A 14,686-nucleotide genomic window follows, 5' to 3' on the forward strand; every position below is an offset into this window, starting at 1 on the left:
GATTCATCGGCTTGAGTTAACGCCTCAGGTCACTGGGTTTAGCTCCTTTTCACCAAACCCTGGCGCTCATTTCTAGGTGCAGCTTTGACTGGCTTTCAAAACCTGCTTTTATGTCCACTTTTACATGAGAAAAGTAAGTGTTTCACACAAAGAGTTTTTCTTTTTTTTTCTTTCTTAATCCATACACACAACCACACCCGCACACGCCGCCCAAAAACTGAAAGCATGTGTGTATATGTGCATGAACGGGATGCAATTTTGCTGTGGCGCTGCCTCTTTTCAGCTGCACAGCTGTGTGAGAAATGCCAGTAGCAGAGGCTGCTGATGCAGCGAAAGCATTTAATACTCAACAAACAGTTATCTAAGCCCATGTCCAATAGCTAGACACCACTGTAATGTGACCTACATACTAAACGAATAAGAATGTTTTTACTTTTTTTGTTTGACAGTCAGGGGTTGGGGGGTTGTGGTGAGAGGGCACAGTGGGGGATTGGGAATAAATGTGAACAGAACACATTCAAATGTCAGTATTAAAATGGTAAAATATTGCTTTTTGCCTCTCTCGCCGCGCCTCCTTCACTTCCAATCTTCTCGTTCAAAGCAACAGAGAAAGTATTGAGAACGTAACGGAACATATTGTGCTCTTCCCCGAATTCAACATCTCGTCTTTGTCACTTTTTAAGACCGGCAGGAGAATTTTTCTTTTCTTTTCATCTTTAAGCGATAATGATTATTTAGACTGCATCAAACAAGGTCGCTTTTAATTGGTGTCATGAAGGTCTAAGTTGGAGGGATGCTATGGTCTCTTTTTATGAACGAAATATTAAGAAACCATTTATTTTTACATTCCCTAACTGAACACAACAGGAATGGTGGAGAAGTTTTCCAATTTAGACATAATTTGGGAAAACATGAAGTTCAGAGAAGTTCAGCCGACTGTGTCCCTTCAGGCCTTATTTGCAATCTGTGATCTACGCACGTTCTATCGACATCAAATGGGACGCTCATGGTTGATCCACACCTGTCACGCCTCTGTTCCTCCTCAAAAGGTAATCACAGACCTTCAACATCAAGTGAACACCTTCTCTGAGAAATCAAATGCTTTCTAGACCTAGTGTTTAGCACTAGTGGGAGAAATGGGTCATGGTCTTTCACCAAATACAAAAGTGAAATCCTACAACTACTAAAATCTGACGCCACTTCATTTTTTTTTATTTATTTTTTTTTTACAATGTGTGAAGAAGGAAGTTATTCTCAGTGGGTTTTTCAGAGGTTTTCTTGTTGTTTCCTTCAGTGGTTCTTGGTGCAGCGTCTCCACAGGGCAGGAGGTGAACAGGTCTTTCAAAGGGTTTGGATCGTTTAACGTGATCATTTGCAGAGTGAAAGAGACACAATCCAGTTGAAAATGGAACAAATGCACAATTTTGGTCTTCGATCGAATCAAGTCTTCCATACTCTGAGGTGTGAGAAGACATTAACAGACCTCTGATGTTAAAAGGAGCCAACATGACCAGTTTACTTTTCATTAAGTGAATATGGATAAATGATCTTTGATACAATTTTTATCACAATTTATAGTTTCAATTGTGATAAACTATCACAATTTACTGACCAATCAGTGTTTTTTTTATTACAAAATAATGCATTCCTGTACTGGTAAGCAGTCCACGAAGAATCTTGTAGTTCAGAGTCTTTCCCAATGACTCTTTGACATGTGGTAGGCGACACTGGAGTCAAACCACCTAGATGAAAACTGAGTTAAAGTCGGTTCCATCTTGGCACCAGGACTCAAATAATGTGTGGAGTGTGTTTTGAAAACTGAACAACAACTGTATTCTAGATAAATGTATGATTCAACCACAATGCCTCAAATAAAACCAGAAAGTCACTCTTGGAATACAAAAATCAAGTTCTGATGCCCCCAGTAACAGCAAATCCAACTTGGTCCATTTTTAGAAATCTTTCTGAATAAATAACAGACTGGTAAGGATAAGGCTACTAACAAATAACAAGGTTCCATCCTTTCTAAACGTGAAATTTCTATGACTCGTGTTTCATCAGTTAAGGTTTTGTCAGAGCATAAATATTCTCATTATTTCGCTGACCAAGGTACCAACTGGATTTAGGACACAGTCTTTGCAGAATTCCAGATATCCACTATGAAAGCATGTGACAGGTTTGGTTCCTCTCTCAGCTTAACAATTGATGAATGAATAAAAAGTGAACACACTCGAAGACACAAATACACACAGCAGTCAATCCTCCTGGCCACGTCAAGTGAGCAGGTGTCCTTAGTAATGCACCATTGCTCACTTGGATCCCTGTGTCTCAGGAAAGAGGGTGAAAGCAGGAGGAGGGGAAAAAGACTAAATAAATAAAGGACAATTAGAGGAAAAGAATGAGGCATGTCTTCCTTTAAAAAAAATAACATTGCAGTTGCATATTCTTGCTTTATGTGGTCACATCTCTCTGCTCGCTGAGAGATTCAGTGACAAACATGAGGTCATGTCACCAAAACAGGGGATGTGCATCAGCCTGACCGTCACAATGCAACATCGAAGCTCGTTTGAATGCACCTAATTTCTCAGCACGACGATGCTGAGACGATGCCGGAGCAGAACTCCTACACTCGTTATATTTGGGGGATGATCAAAAACAGAGATTGCACCAGGAAGACCAGCCGCGAGCCCAGCTGAGGAGAAACCGAGCAGGAAAAGATGTTACTTAGTAAAGACCATGCCTTTAACCCCCCGCTGAGCAGCAGTTACATGGTACATAAATAACCATCATGAATCAGACTGTTTGGTCTCACCCTGCCATTTCTCAAACAAGATCCAGTTCCCATTTCGCCACAGTGGTGGCAAGGTTTCAAAGACAGGTTTTTTAAAATGCAGAAAAAGATAACTTTTGCATACGTCCAATGTCTTGTCTTGTTCAAATATATATATATCATTGACTGATGTGTTTGAAGGGACAGATTGGGTTTTGTTAAAAAAAAGAGGGCTTGTGGAAATCCCATATGCTACCTACATTGTTAACTTTTTTTCAGTTCTCCCCCTTTTAAAAAATACAGATTAGTTGTTTTTGTCATCACAAGCTGAACAAAAATAAAAATAAGAAACAGATCACAAGTGGAATATAGTTCAGACACATACTAACCATCATCATCCATCCATCCATCCATTTTCTGTTCACCCTTGTCCCTAATGGAGTTGGGAGGGTTGCTGGTGTCTATCTCCAGCTACGTTCCGGGCGAGAGGCGGGGTCACCCTGGACAGGTCGCCAGTCTGTCACAGGTGACCTTCATCATTTTTCCATTAAATTGTTAATTGCATAGAATACTATGGTTGTTTACAATTGAGAAAATTACAAAAATAGCTTAACATACTAGAATGTTATAAAATATGTTTTTCTAATTTAAGAGGTGAAATTCACATGTTTAATAGATTCAATACATACAGATACAACAGACCGTCACAGGATCTGATCAACACATGATTTATGCACAAAATCCAAAACAAAAATTAGAAGAATTTTCTTAAGCTTTTTCTGTTGAAGAAAGAAACATATGTAGATAAGGGAGGCGAGGAGGAGGACCAACAACAACCAATACCACTAAAAGACTGTAAAGCCAATGATTTTGATAAAATGAGTAGCAAATTTATTATAAAAATAAGAAACATTGTGTTGTGCTTTGTAGATTTCCTTTTTAAATTAAGAGCTTTAGGGTCATATTCCTTCACTACCTCCTGGAACCGGTTTCTGCCTGTTTAGGTCTGAAGGATTTCCCAAACCAGACTTCATCCCCTCACAAATCTGCCCTGAAGCCATTCATTTTAAACCTTGTATCAAAAATCAGGCCTGTATTCAGTAAAAAACTCCTTTGTAAAACTTAAATACATCCCAATGTGTCCAACAACAAAGGCCTCTACCCTTCCTCATCCCCTGTGACACGTAAGTTTAGGATTGTTCAATGGGCCCGCGGGTGGGTTTTCCATTCTCTCCCGGTCCCCCTTTATTTGGCTCCTTCTTTTAGAGCATTAGGGTGAGCAGCCATTGAACTACAACTGCTTCTATAAAAATGGATCAGGATTAAAATGACCCCACACAAAATTAAAAGTTCCCCCAATGTATCTTTTCTTTAAGACATTCCCGGCTTCCTTGGGAACGGGATTGTTTCTTGACAAAGTGGTCTCAGCTCAACAATGAGCACCTTTCAGATGCACACAGGGACTGCCTTTAGAACCGCAGAGAGAGACGGATTTCACATATCAATCAAAAGGGAGACGTGAGGTGGGGGGAGTGATATGGGGGACTCGTTTGGTCTGGAGAAATGCCAAGCACATTTAAACGGAGATATGCTTTTCTCACAAGGATTCATAAGAATAGTCTTCATATATACAGGAGGTGAGATGCCAGTCTGAACTAGAAATACTGCATAATGAAAAGAAAGAGCTGTGTAAAAAAACAAAGCACACTGGAGTTTTTGCATGTGAGGTCTTGCTAGTGCAATTTTTTTTTATTTATTTATCAGTGTTCTAGTCTGTGTGCTTGTGTTGGGGTACGGGCTGCAAATGGTCACAGCCACCTACCGGCCCAGCTGTGTGCATAATTGCTGCTAATCTCATTGAAGATTAATAAAGTGTCAGAGCAGGTAATTCACAGCAGCATTCATCCACCTCAACCCTCAACCCAGAAAACACAAGCCCAATGGCACTAAAAACAGCAGAATTCAGACAGTCAGTATTTATATATTGCACACTAACATGAGAGTGCAACATACATATATGTTGCAGGTATATATATATATATATATATATATATATATATATATATATATATATATATATATATATATATATATATATATATATATATATATATATATATATATATATATATATATATATATATATGTAGGGATTAAAGGCATACAGTTTTGGTTTCATTTGTGATCATTAAGAAATAGAATCAGGAGAAAATAAGAGATCTATTAAGAAAATGATTAATGTTAAATCTGCTGAGTTACTGTTAAAATACAAAATATTGGTTATAATAACACACAGACACACAAATGGCTACTTTGTAGTGTCTCTTTATAATATGTGCCATCTTAAAGAGATAACGGATTCCAAGCATGTTGACTTTTAATTATTGTAGTAAATGTGTCCCTATCCTAATACTAACTTTTTACTTGTCATTAAAATAGAAAGAACTGTTTCTTTTTTGTGCCTCCTGCTCCGTCTTCTCAAATCCCCAGTCTGCCTTTTCTAGATGGCCTATTGTACTGAGCCAGGTTCTGGTTCTGCTAGAGGTTTCTTCTTGTTAAAGTGTGTTTTTTAAGAAGAAAAAAACTCATGCACACTTAGTATGAGGACTTGCTGTAGTCAACAGCACAATGCAAGAGAATATCTCTATGTTTCCCTCCAGGAGGAGGGATTGCTGCAGGTCTGACTCCATGCAATCTGCTGGGTTTCCTTAGACAGAAAACCTTTTAATCTATTTTCAATAATAAGCTGAACTTAATGCCCTGATATAAGAACTTGGATTAATGTGTATGTGTGATTTAATTGAAATTACCTTTTTTGTAATGTTTCTTGAGACATTTGTTGTGAATTGGTTATATATAAATAAGCAGAATTTGAATTTATCACTACCATTGAACAACAGTTTACAGAAGTTCAGCCACATATCTCCAGTCAAATGGTGATGATCATGTTGCCCTGATAAATGATGCTTCTGACTTATTAAATCAAGAACAATGACATGTTCATTTTTAGCTTAGCATCTTAATAATAGCCAAAGGGATGTTCTTAAGCTGAACACTGTGATAAATTACTTCCAGTCAGTTATAAATTAAATAAACATAAACCCCATCCATTTACTCAGAAATTCAACAATCACATTTACCTACACTTAGAATTCAGTTTTGTAATTTATGTCTTATCACAGAACAAGTGATTCTTAGACTTAGTAAAAGTTTTGAAACCAAGTTTAGTACGTGGCTTCAACTCAAATAAATGAAAGAAAGACTATGGCTAATCTTAACTCCATGTAATTTCTCTGTACATCTGGGGTTACATTTAAATATTCTAAGTGTATTTATCTGGTATTGACCATAATTGTTGATTCAAACTACAGAATCAACAGGGTGAGCACTTTCTGTTTAACTTGACTGTTCATACTTTAAATACAAGGTCTTATAAAATCAATTGAGTGGTCTAACATCAAAGGAAATCCATATTTATTTCAAATGTTCGCAGCAAAATTCTGAAATTAAAGAAAGCATTTTTGAAAGACCTACTTGAAATAAAGAGTTGAAGCATTTCCTATTCTGACTGTCTGGGTGACGGGACATCAGCACCAGCCCACATTTCTTCAGTGTATTGATAGTTACATCATTTCTCTTGGCCCAGACCTTTAGTCTGAAATTAAAGTAGATCTCAGTATGACTGGGAAAAAAAAAGTATTTGTATTCATGTCGTGTGAGAGCTATTTTTAAATAGGGGTGCTGTGAAAGTGTGGAATTGGGGACAAGGCAGCCTTGCACCGGGCCGTGACACAGACTTATGTTAAACCTAATTAGATCATGATAATAGCTTTAGGGCCCCAGTGATCAATGCTAGAGGTCTGTGGAGATGAACTTTCCTTAAGTTTCAAGCCATGTGTCGCTTGTTTCCACACACACACACACACGCACACACGCCAACCAGCAGATTTTCATGTTTCAAATCCTTCAGAGAACAATACAGCGACTTAACCTAACTACTACTTTACCCAGTTAAATTTAATAATTGATATTATTTGCACTTTTCATCTTCAAAAGAGAGTATGGCAGTAGGCGGATGGCTTTATGTGTTTCACGTTTGCATGTCATCAACTGAAAGGTCTTCATAGAAAGCATTAGATTTAAATCTACTTTAGAGTTTCTTGCTGACGGAAATCCATGAATTCTCCAAGCCTCTCCCGTTGTGGAGTACACCCCTAATGTGTCCAATTCACAAAAAGACGCCCGCTGATTGTGAGCTGCATTTCCATCAGCAATGTTATAGAGGAGTCTAGTTTACAGCTTACAGACTCTTTAGATCACTTCCACCGAAGTCTAAGAGGATTTTTTTATGCTTCCATTACTAACTAATGTAATTTGGGTAATGTAATAATTTAACATGTCTGGGTCTGCTTACATGCGCGGGAGCTAGCTTGTATTGCGTGTGATTAGTCTTGATATCGGATGCCGTGGGATTCCCTGCACATACAGTATCGGCTAAAGTTTTCTCCAGCTGCTAAATCGGAAGTTGTCTGAGAACTTCTCCCTTCCCAGCACGGGGAGGGTTGCTTTCAGGAGTCAAAACTGTAAAATGAAGGATGCTGGCTGATCAACTAATGGTGGTTGACGCTGGCATTGTGTTTGCATTTTACACACTGTAATTACCTTGAGACAAGCTCTAGTTTAGAAACAACACTCTTGAACTGTTGAAAACTCACCCACCCATTTAATTTCCTAACTGTCAATGGCTACGAACTGGTATGCCTTTACTGAAGTCTCCTATAATCATGCAGGCTACGAAGAAACTTTTAAATTATCTTTGAACAGATGAAGGTCTGGAGTCGTTGAGAAAATAACATGATGACGGCTTGTCTTTTTGGGTTTACAACACCATGCAAATGTCGGTTATGGAGATAGTAGCATTTTGGATTTATTTATTTTTTTCTTCTTGGTTCAAATGGAATAGCTGAAATACTTCATAGATAAAAGAACTACTATTGAACTTTAAACTTAATATTCAATTGAACAACTTCTAGTTAGATGTTTTGGAGTCCTGATGCCTGTCCCATAAAAGGCAAAGGGCTGACCTTTCAATGCATTTGAGCAACACCAGTTAGACCAGTTCTGTTAGAAGGAATGGGAGAAAATCCCATCAAAGTATTGAGCATTGAAGTTTGTGGATGGATACTCAAAATGTCTCATCTAAGTCAAAAGGTTCAAAAATAAATTTTGAAAAATATTAAGGAAATGTTTTAAACTTTTAATTCTGAAGAACATAATAATAAAGCATTCTTTTTCATTCATGTATTTAACCAATAAAATTCATCTTGTTAACTTTAGTTAATTTAAAACAGGAAAATTTTTAGTGTAAGTGAGAAAAAAGAATATAGAAACAGAGTACGTAAATATCTCATTTCAAATGTATTGTGAATATTACTGGTTATAACTTTTCAAATGAACTTTTTAACCTCCAAACCTCAGATGGCTGACTAAGTTACCACTCAGAACCGGAGTTCAGAACCAGCCAGCTGGGCTGTTTCAAGCTATACTCTACAATGTTGTTCGCATTTCGCCTTCTGCTTCTCTGGTTTTAACCCCGTGACCACATGGATGTAGCTACAGTGTTTACATGCATCTCCAAACTGCTTCAATTCGACTGATTTAAAAATACTAAGCTTTACCTTCCAAAAGCAGCCTGGGTTAATAAGCTGTTATTGCTCTGTCAGTTGGTTTCGTCAGCACATTTCAGTATGACATTCCTCACAGTTGGCTGTCTAGCACTAAGGTGATAACCGGGTTTCCAGAAACTATCATTTGTTATTTTTTTTATGTGGTGAAATACAACATTGTCTATTACTTGTGGTAAATGCTGTAATTCTTAGATAAAAACTGGGGACAAGATAAATAAAGTTATTGTGAATGGCTAGTCCAGGTTTACCAGCGTCTATTTGATGTTAAGGCGAGTTGCAGGGATGAAGTAGTAATGTGATTTAAGACACAAACCGCCTGGAAGGAAAAAAAAAAAAAAAGAGGGCCTCCCTTGGCTTGTTGCTGAACAGCGAGGTGTTAAGCTTTCCAAGGCGACATCTATCTCTCGTCACCACCTTGAGGGCATCTTTTAACCAGAGGAATTTAGCCATTACGTGGCATTAACCTCATTAGAAAACACTCTTTAGCTGCTCCAAGATAAAATTGATTTACTGCTGCCATTTCCACCACTGCTCTCGATCAATGGTTAAACTATCCCTTTTATGGCCCCGTGCACACTCTCTCTGCTCTTTTCTACAGTTTTCTTTAACTGCGCTTTAATCTCATTTCTGCCTCCACTCCCTGTCCTTGTGCCAGGTGTATAAGTCGCGGAGCGCTGAGGAGCTCCCCAGGACTTATTCAGGAGGGGATGAGACCGACAGAATAAGGAGGAGACTCCTTGAACCAGCGGAGTACAATGTTGCAGTCGAGACATTCTTGAAATGCAGGAATTCCAGCCAGTCAGGCAGATTTTTGTGCTTTGTTATACTTTATATCTGCTCAAAGATTGCACAATTTTTCCCACGTCGTCGTAAGAAAATGTTAAGGTCATGGGAGCTACAAAGTTAGCAACAATGTTTTGGTGGAATGGCTTTAGGAATGCCATGTCAAATCGTCACTGTACAACAGATGGTTTTAGATGCATTTGCATGTCGTGTACATCTAGCCACAGGAGAAAATCCACAGTTGCACGTCTGTGTGGCCAAATGCATGCCCGGCTCTGACAGCTTGGGTTTTTATGGACATTTAAGCAAATCACGCAACGCTATACTTCTTTGATAAATCAATATCACTAGCATTTCTTCCTTCCCTCCCTCCTTTGTGTAGAAGCTCCTATCTCATCTCTCTCTGTCTGGGAGAATTGATCTGCACAGATGGAATGATACCAGCCAACAGATAGAGTGATACACTCTGCTCTAACCCCCTGCCCCCCCATGCCCTTCTTTCACCACACTTTTGACACATAAATAAAATATGTGACCTTTTTTGTTTCAATTCGCCGCGGTGTTAGTTCTGAGAAAGGGAACTGGGCGCGTGGGACTCTCGCACGGTTAGACGGGGGGGAGAGCAGAGTCGGCTGGTTGCCATCACTCACAGTTCACAGGCACCGAACAAAATACTCCTGAACTCTCCAACATATGCTTTTCTCGCAGCGATGCAGTTGGAATCTGAAGAATGGTGTAAGAAAAATTAGGCAGGTTTTAAATTATTCACGCATTTCTTTTTTTGTCATAATGTCTAAATTTACGACCGCACACAGCCTCATGCCCGGGCACATGCGTTTATCATTATATCCAAACTGTGGGAAAAAAAGAGTAACTGGGATAGTCAGATGTGAAAAGAACCGTCACCTCCATCAACCAAAATAACATACGAGACCTTGCTATTAACAGACGAACGCAACATGTTCATCCGCACCTTGGCTAGATATTCCCAGTGCTCTGTCAAAGGCAATTCCACAGCTCCACAAGAAATAGCTGCTGGGTGAACTAACCTTGCATCCTTGGAGAGTACCGGAGCCTGGAGGCGTGGGCCTGCAGGGGGTTCCACTTTGCTCCGTCAGACGGGTAACCGTGTCAGGATGTTAAAGGTTCCATCTGTCACACTTCTCACTCTTTCTACTTTTCTGGACTCCCAGCTTTAACTTAGCTCGCGTCAAACAGATGTGCGTATCAGCATTAGCTTCAGTGCACAGCAATGAAAGGCACTGCTTGTGTACGCTTAAACACAAACAAACTACTACATTGGAGGACTAATGAGATTAAACAGGAATTATCTGTAGATATGCTCATGAGGTCCGTCTGTATGTCCACTTAAAGCTGACTCGTGTGTGTGTGTGTGTGTGTGTGTTACGTCTGTGTGATGAATATGTAATACAATCAGCCTCTGCCTTATTGTAAGCGTCACCCCTTTCTCTCCCACCTCCCCACACACAGTGCATGGTAAAGTGAGTAACCAACATTGTAACTTCTCTCCTCATCATTCTGCGTTCTGTTCATTGTCTGTCGTCTTTCCTTCCTGTTTCCCTCACTTAAAATTCCTCCATTCATGTGAACAATTATAATAACAAATATTCAAGTTAGCTCAAACCGCCCCACCATACACACACACACATACACACACATTTTTCTCTCTTCCACTTCCTCCCTTTCTCTTCCTCAAAGCCCTGAGTCACCTCAGACAGTCACCTCAGACGTTGGGCGGGGGTTGTTCCTCAGACGGAGTACTTAGCCCGGTTAAGCCCGCTGCAGCTTCAGCTCGGCTCTAGTCGCCACTGCACAGGGAACCCTGCAAGAGAGAGAGGACAGAATGAGGGGAGTGCTGAGTTCATCATCATTGTCGTTGTTTCAACACACACAACACACAGTTTGTAGGACCCTCCTCATCTGGAAGGGCTTTCCCTTCCCCAGAAAGAAAACCTCATGGTTTTCAGTGTTTCATACATTCTGTTCCTTGTTTTAATGCAAAACATAATACTATATGAGGTGACATAACTCCATGAGCATGTTCAAATCTTAAACTGCTTTTACTACGGCACTGTTTATTTGAACATTTACTATCCATTCATCCTACATTTTCAAAGTGTGACTGATGCTTAGAGTTAGGGTTCCAAATAATGAATATTTTTAAGAAAGAATGAGCAAAATTAAAAACCAGAAAGTAGACCAGCTGTAAGTTGTTGTAGTGAAATCAATTTTAAAATGAAAGACATTCTCTTTATACGTCTTTTTGTTCTCCATTATTGCTATAAAAACTCTGCAATGAGGCAAAAAACATCTTTTTTTTTCTTTTTTTTTTTTTTTTTTTTTTTTTACCAGAGTGGCTAAATAGTTAAGGAACTGTTTGTTTGAGGGTCAAGGTGGCAAAGAAAACCCTCCATCTATCCATCCACTTTCTCTGCCGGTCTACACATCTCATACTGAAGCTTAATTTGATCATCAGCTAGGCAGAGTTTTTTTTTTTTTTTTTTTTTTTTTATCCAACTTTTGGAGAACTCCCCAACATTACCAACTTTAATACACTATAAATGGCACATAACACATAAAGACACGCAAAGGAATACACACACTACTCAAATGTTGCAGCATTGTTCCACTAACAGCTCAGTTTAGAGCTACACTACGCAGACGCTCTATCTGCACTTAGGAAGATTCGTTCATATCAGGAAAGCAGATCCTTGAATATAATTCAACTGATGGTAGTCCAATTTTTTAGAGTAACATTTAATCAGAGAACAAGAACAACATTGTGACATCACAGTCTGACAGTATGGATCTTACCGCTTTGATACCAATAAAAACCCACTAAATTCAAAACGGTTCCATCACTGGTGACTTGATATTCTTCAAAATCCCCTAAGGCCCCTGTCCACATATGGACACATATATCAAAACTGAGAGTTTTTTTTTTTTGTTTGTTTGTTTTTTTGTTTTTTTTTCTGCTGTTTCTGCTTTTCTTGTTCAAATGCAGAGTATTTGGAGGGCAAAAAAAACAATATATATATATATATATATATATATATATATATATATATATATATATATATATATATATATATATATATATATATATATATATATATATTAGAACACTTTCCAAAGTGAAGGATTTTAAAATCACTTTGAAGTGTATCCATATGGACTAGAAATACAGAATTTTTTAGAAACTGGTATAGTAGAAGCCAGTTTCCTGCACGCCTATTACCGCTTTCCACCCTAAAAACCAATAAGCATGGTGTGATTGAATGAGTTTTCCACGCTCATGTCCCACTAAATACAAACTAAATATCCTCAAAGAAAACAAAATTGCAAATATTTCGGAAAAATCTTTCACCTTTACTTTAATAGTATTTGGATAATGTGGTTTTCTTTTTATCTTGATTTCAATGGGATGTCAACTCCTACCAGCACAACATTGCTCTTAGTATTTTTGTTTCTAGTTCCAGGGATGAAGATGTGGATTTATATGCAAATTTCTTCAGACGTTATGCAAAGATTGTAGTTTAAAAAAAAAAGAAGTGATGTATGCACATGAGCCTGAATTTGTGCTTTATGAAAATCTTTTTTGATTTTTATAAATCAAAAAGATTTATCAAAATGTGAAAAGTATATGTCATGAACAGATTAAGTGTTTCTGAAATTAAACTATAGTAAAGAAATAAATGTTCTACAAAATGTAGAGGTAGGACACAACTAAAATATTATGTTAGCATTTTATTCATACAGCAACATTTGACAAGCAAATTCAAATAACTTTAGTCTGATGATTGAGTCTATGACTGGACATATGAACTTAAGTCACGTCAGATGCAGATTTACTATCTGAAGGCCTTGTACTGGTCTGCTATCATAGCTACAGTTAGCTAATGTTCGCTATCATGAGCTTTGAAGAGCTAATGTTAGCTCCTGAGCTTTTTCTTAGTGATAGCAGAACATTACTGCCACCTACAGGCTGGAGAATGTGCATTCACGTAACCGATGTACCCACATGTTAGGGAAGTGAGAAACGTATGATTGAATGCTGGAATTTTTATGACAAAAAATTACAAAGAAATTCTTAAATTTGTTTCCTTTTTTTAATAGAAACGTTAAGACTAAAACTAGCATCTCAGTAAACTTTCACTCATGCTAATTCAGCTGTTTGTAACCACATTTTAATGCTCCTATTGATAGATTCTTCAAACTTTTTCACATGCTGCTTCAAGACACTTTCTTTCCCACAACCATGAAACAATAATGGCTGTGGCATTATTGTTTCATGGTTGAAACAATAACTTACAAGCGAACTTGTATTTTTGCAGTAAGTTGTTTTAAAAATTTAGCCCCCCACACACATTAAAAAATCAAAGGAAAAAATGCGGCTTCTGCATAGATCTGCAGATACATATTTCATGCAGTAGATATCCAGGTCATTAAGCAACATTTTGACACCTCCGTTATTTACTACCCCAAGTGGTTTCCTACCTCGTTTAATCAGACTTCACCTAAACCTGCTGACTCAGAGAGACGCTTCTTTCTTTCAGCTTGTTCTGTGTTTGTCTCCTCAGCTTCATCCGCTCTTCTCCTTCTCACTTTGTTTACCTGTTCTTATGTGATTTTTTTGCTTGTTTTTGATTCTTTTGTGTATCCACTTCTGCAGCATCTGGGTTCAGTGGGACAGAGATCAGCTGGATCCCTGTGTTCCCAAAAGGGATGGCCTTCTTCTAGTTTCTAGTGCAACTATTTTAACACACATTAAAAAAAAGACAAAACTAACTTAAAAGTTGGTTTTCAGTAAGATATATGAGATTGTTTTAAGTAATTAGTTATTGCGCTTAAAATCTGGAAGAAAGTTCCAGAAAACACCAAAACAGCTGAAACACTGAGTTCCTTAACATTAAAACTAAAACCCACCTGTTTAGAATGACCTTTGAACTCTAATAAATGGAACACTGACAAACATATTTGATGTATATTCATGATTCTAACAATGGCATTCAACAAAACACAATGTATATTACTGGTTTCAAAATTGTTGACAGTATAATGTGTTTATAATGTTTTTTTGTGTTTTCACAATGTAAAACACTTTGAACTGTTATGCTGCTGAATATGCTATGTAAATAAACTAGAATGACAGATTGAATATAGATGGAATAGTACTAGTTCCACTGGCAGATTGTCTCACTTTTATCAATACATTTTTTATGTTTTAAGTGAAAAACTACCAGCGGAACTAACATTTGTGTATCAATATCGACAGTTACTAAAGTCAAAATAAACTTTTATACCTTGCTGAAAATTTGATTTTAAGTTGTTTTCATTTTGTATTAGTTTAGTATATTTGCACTAGAATCAAGACAAAAATACATAGTAAGATTTTGTATTTTTGCAAACGAGTGTCAAAGAGAAG

At 37.8% G+C, this 14,686-nt stretch overlaps 1 protein-coding gene across 5 annotated transcripts in view; it reads right to left on the reverse strand.

Annotated features, from left to right (window-relative positions):
- The window catches only part of znf536 (zinc finger protein 536), a 236,756-nt gene that overhangs the window by 164,300 nt on the left and 57,770 nt on the right, over nucleotides 1–14,686 (reverse strand). For 4 of the 5 annotated variants that reach the window (XM_044142938.1, XM_044142947.1, XM_044142959.1 and 1 more), the window contains one exon: nucleotides 10,984–11,083. The gene's annotated coding sequence lies outside the window, so the exon portion shown is untranslated. Of the gene's footprint in view, nucleotides 1–10,983; nucleotides 12,256–14,686 lie in introns of those variants that run through there. The other variant, XM_044142962.1, reaches the window with a different exon arrangement.

The sequence above is a fragment of the Gambusia affinis genome, linkage group LG02 (assembly GCF_019740435.1).
Source record: "Gambusia affinis linkage group LG02, SWU_Gaff_1.0, whole genome shotgun sequence".
NCBI classification, from domain to species: Eukaryota; Metazoa; Chordata; class Actinopteri; order Cyprinodontiformes; family Poeciliidae; genus Gambusia; species Gambusia affinis.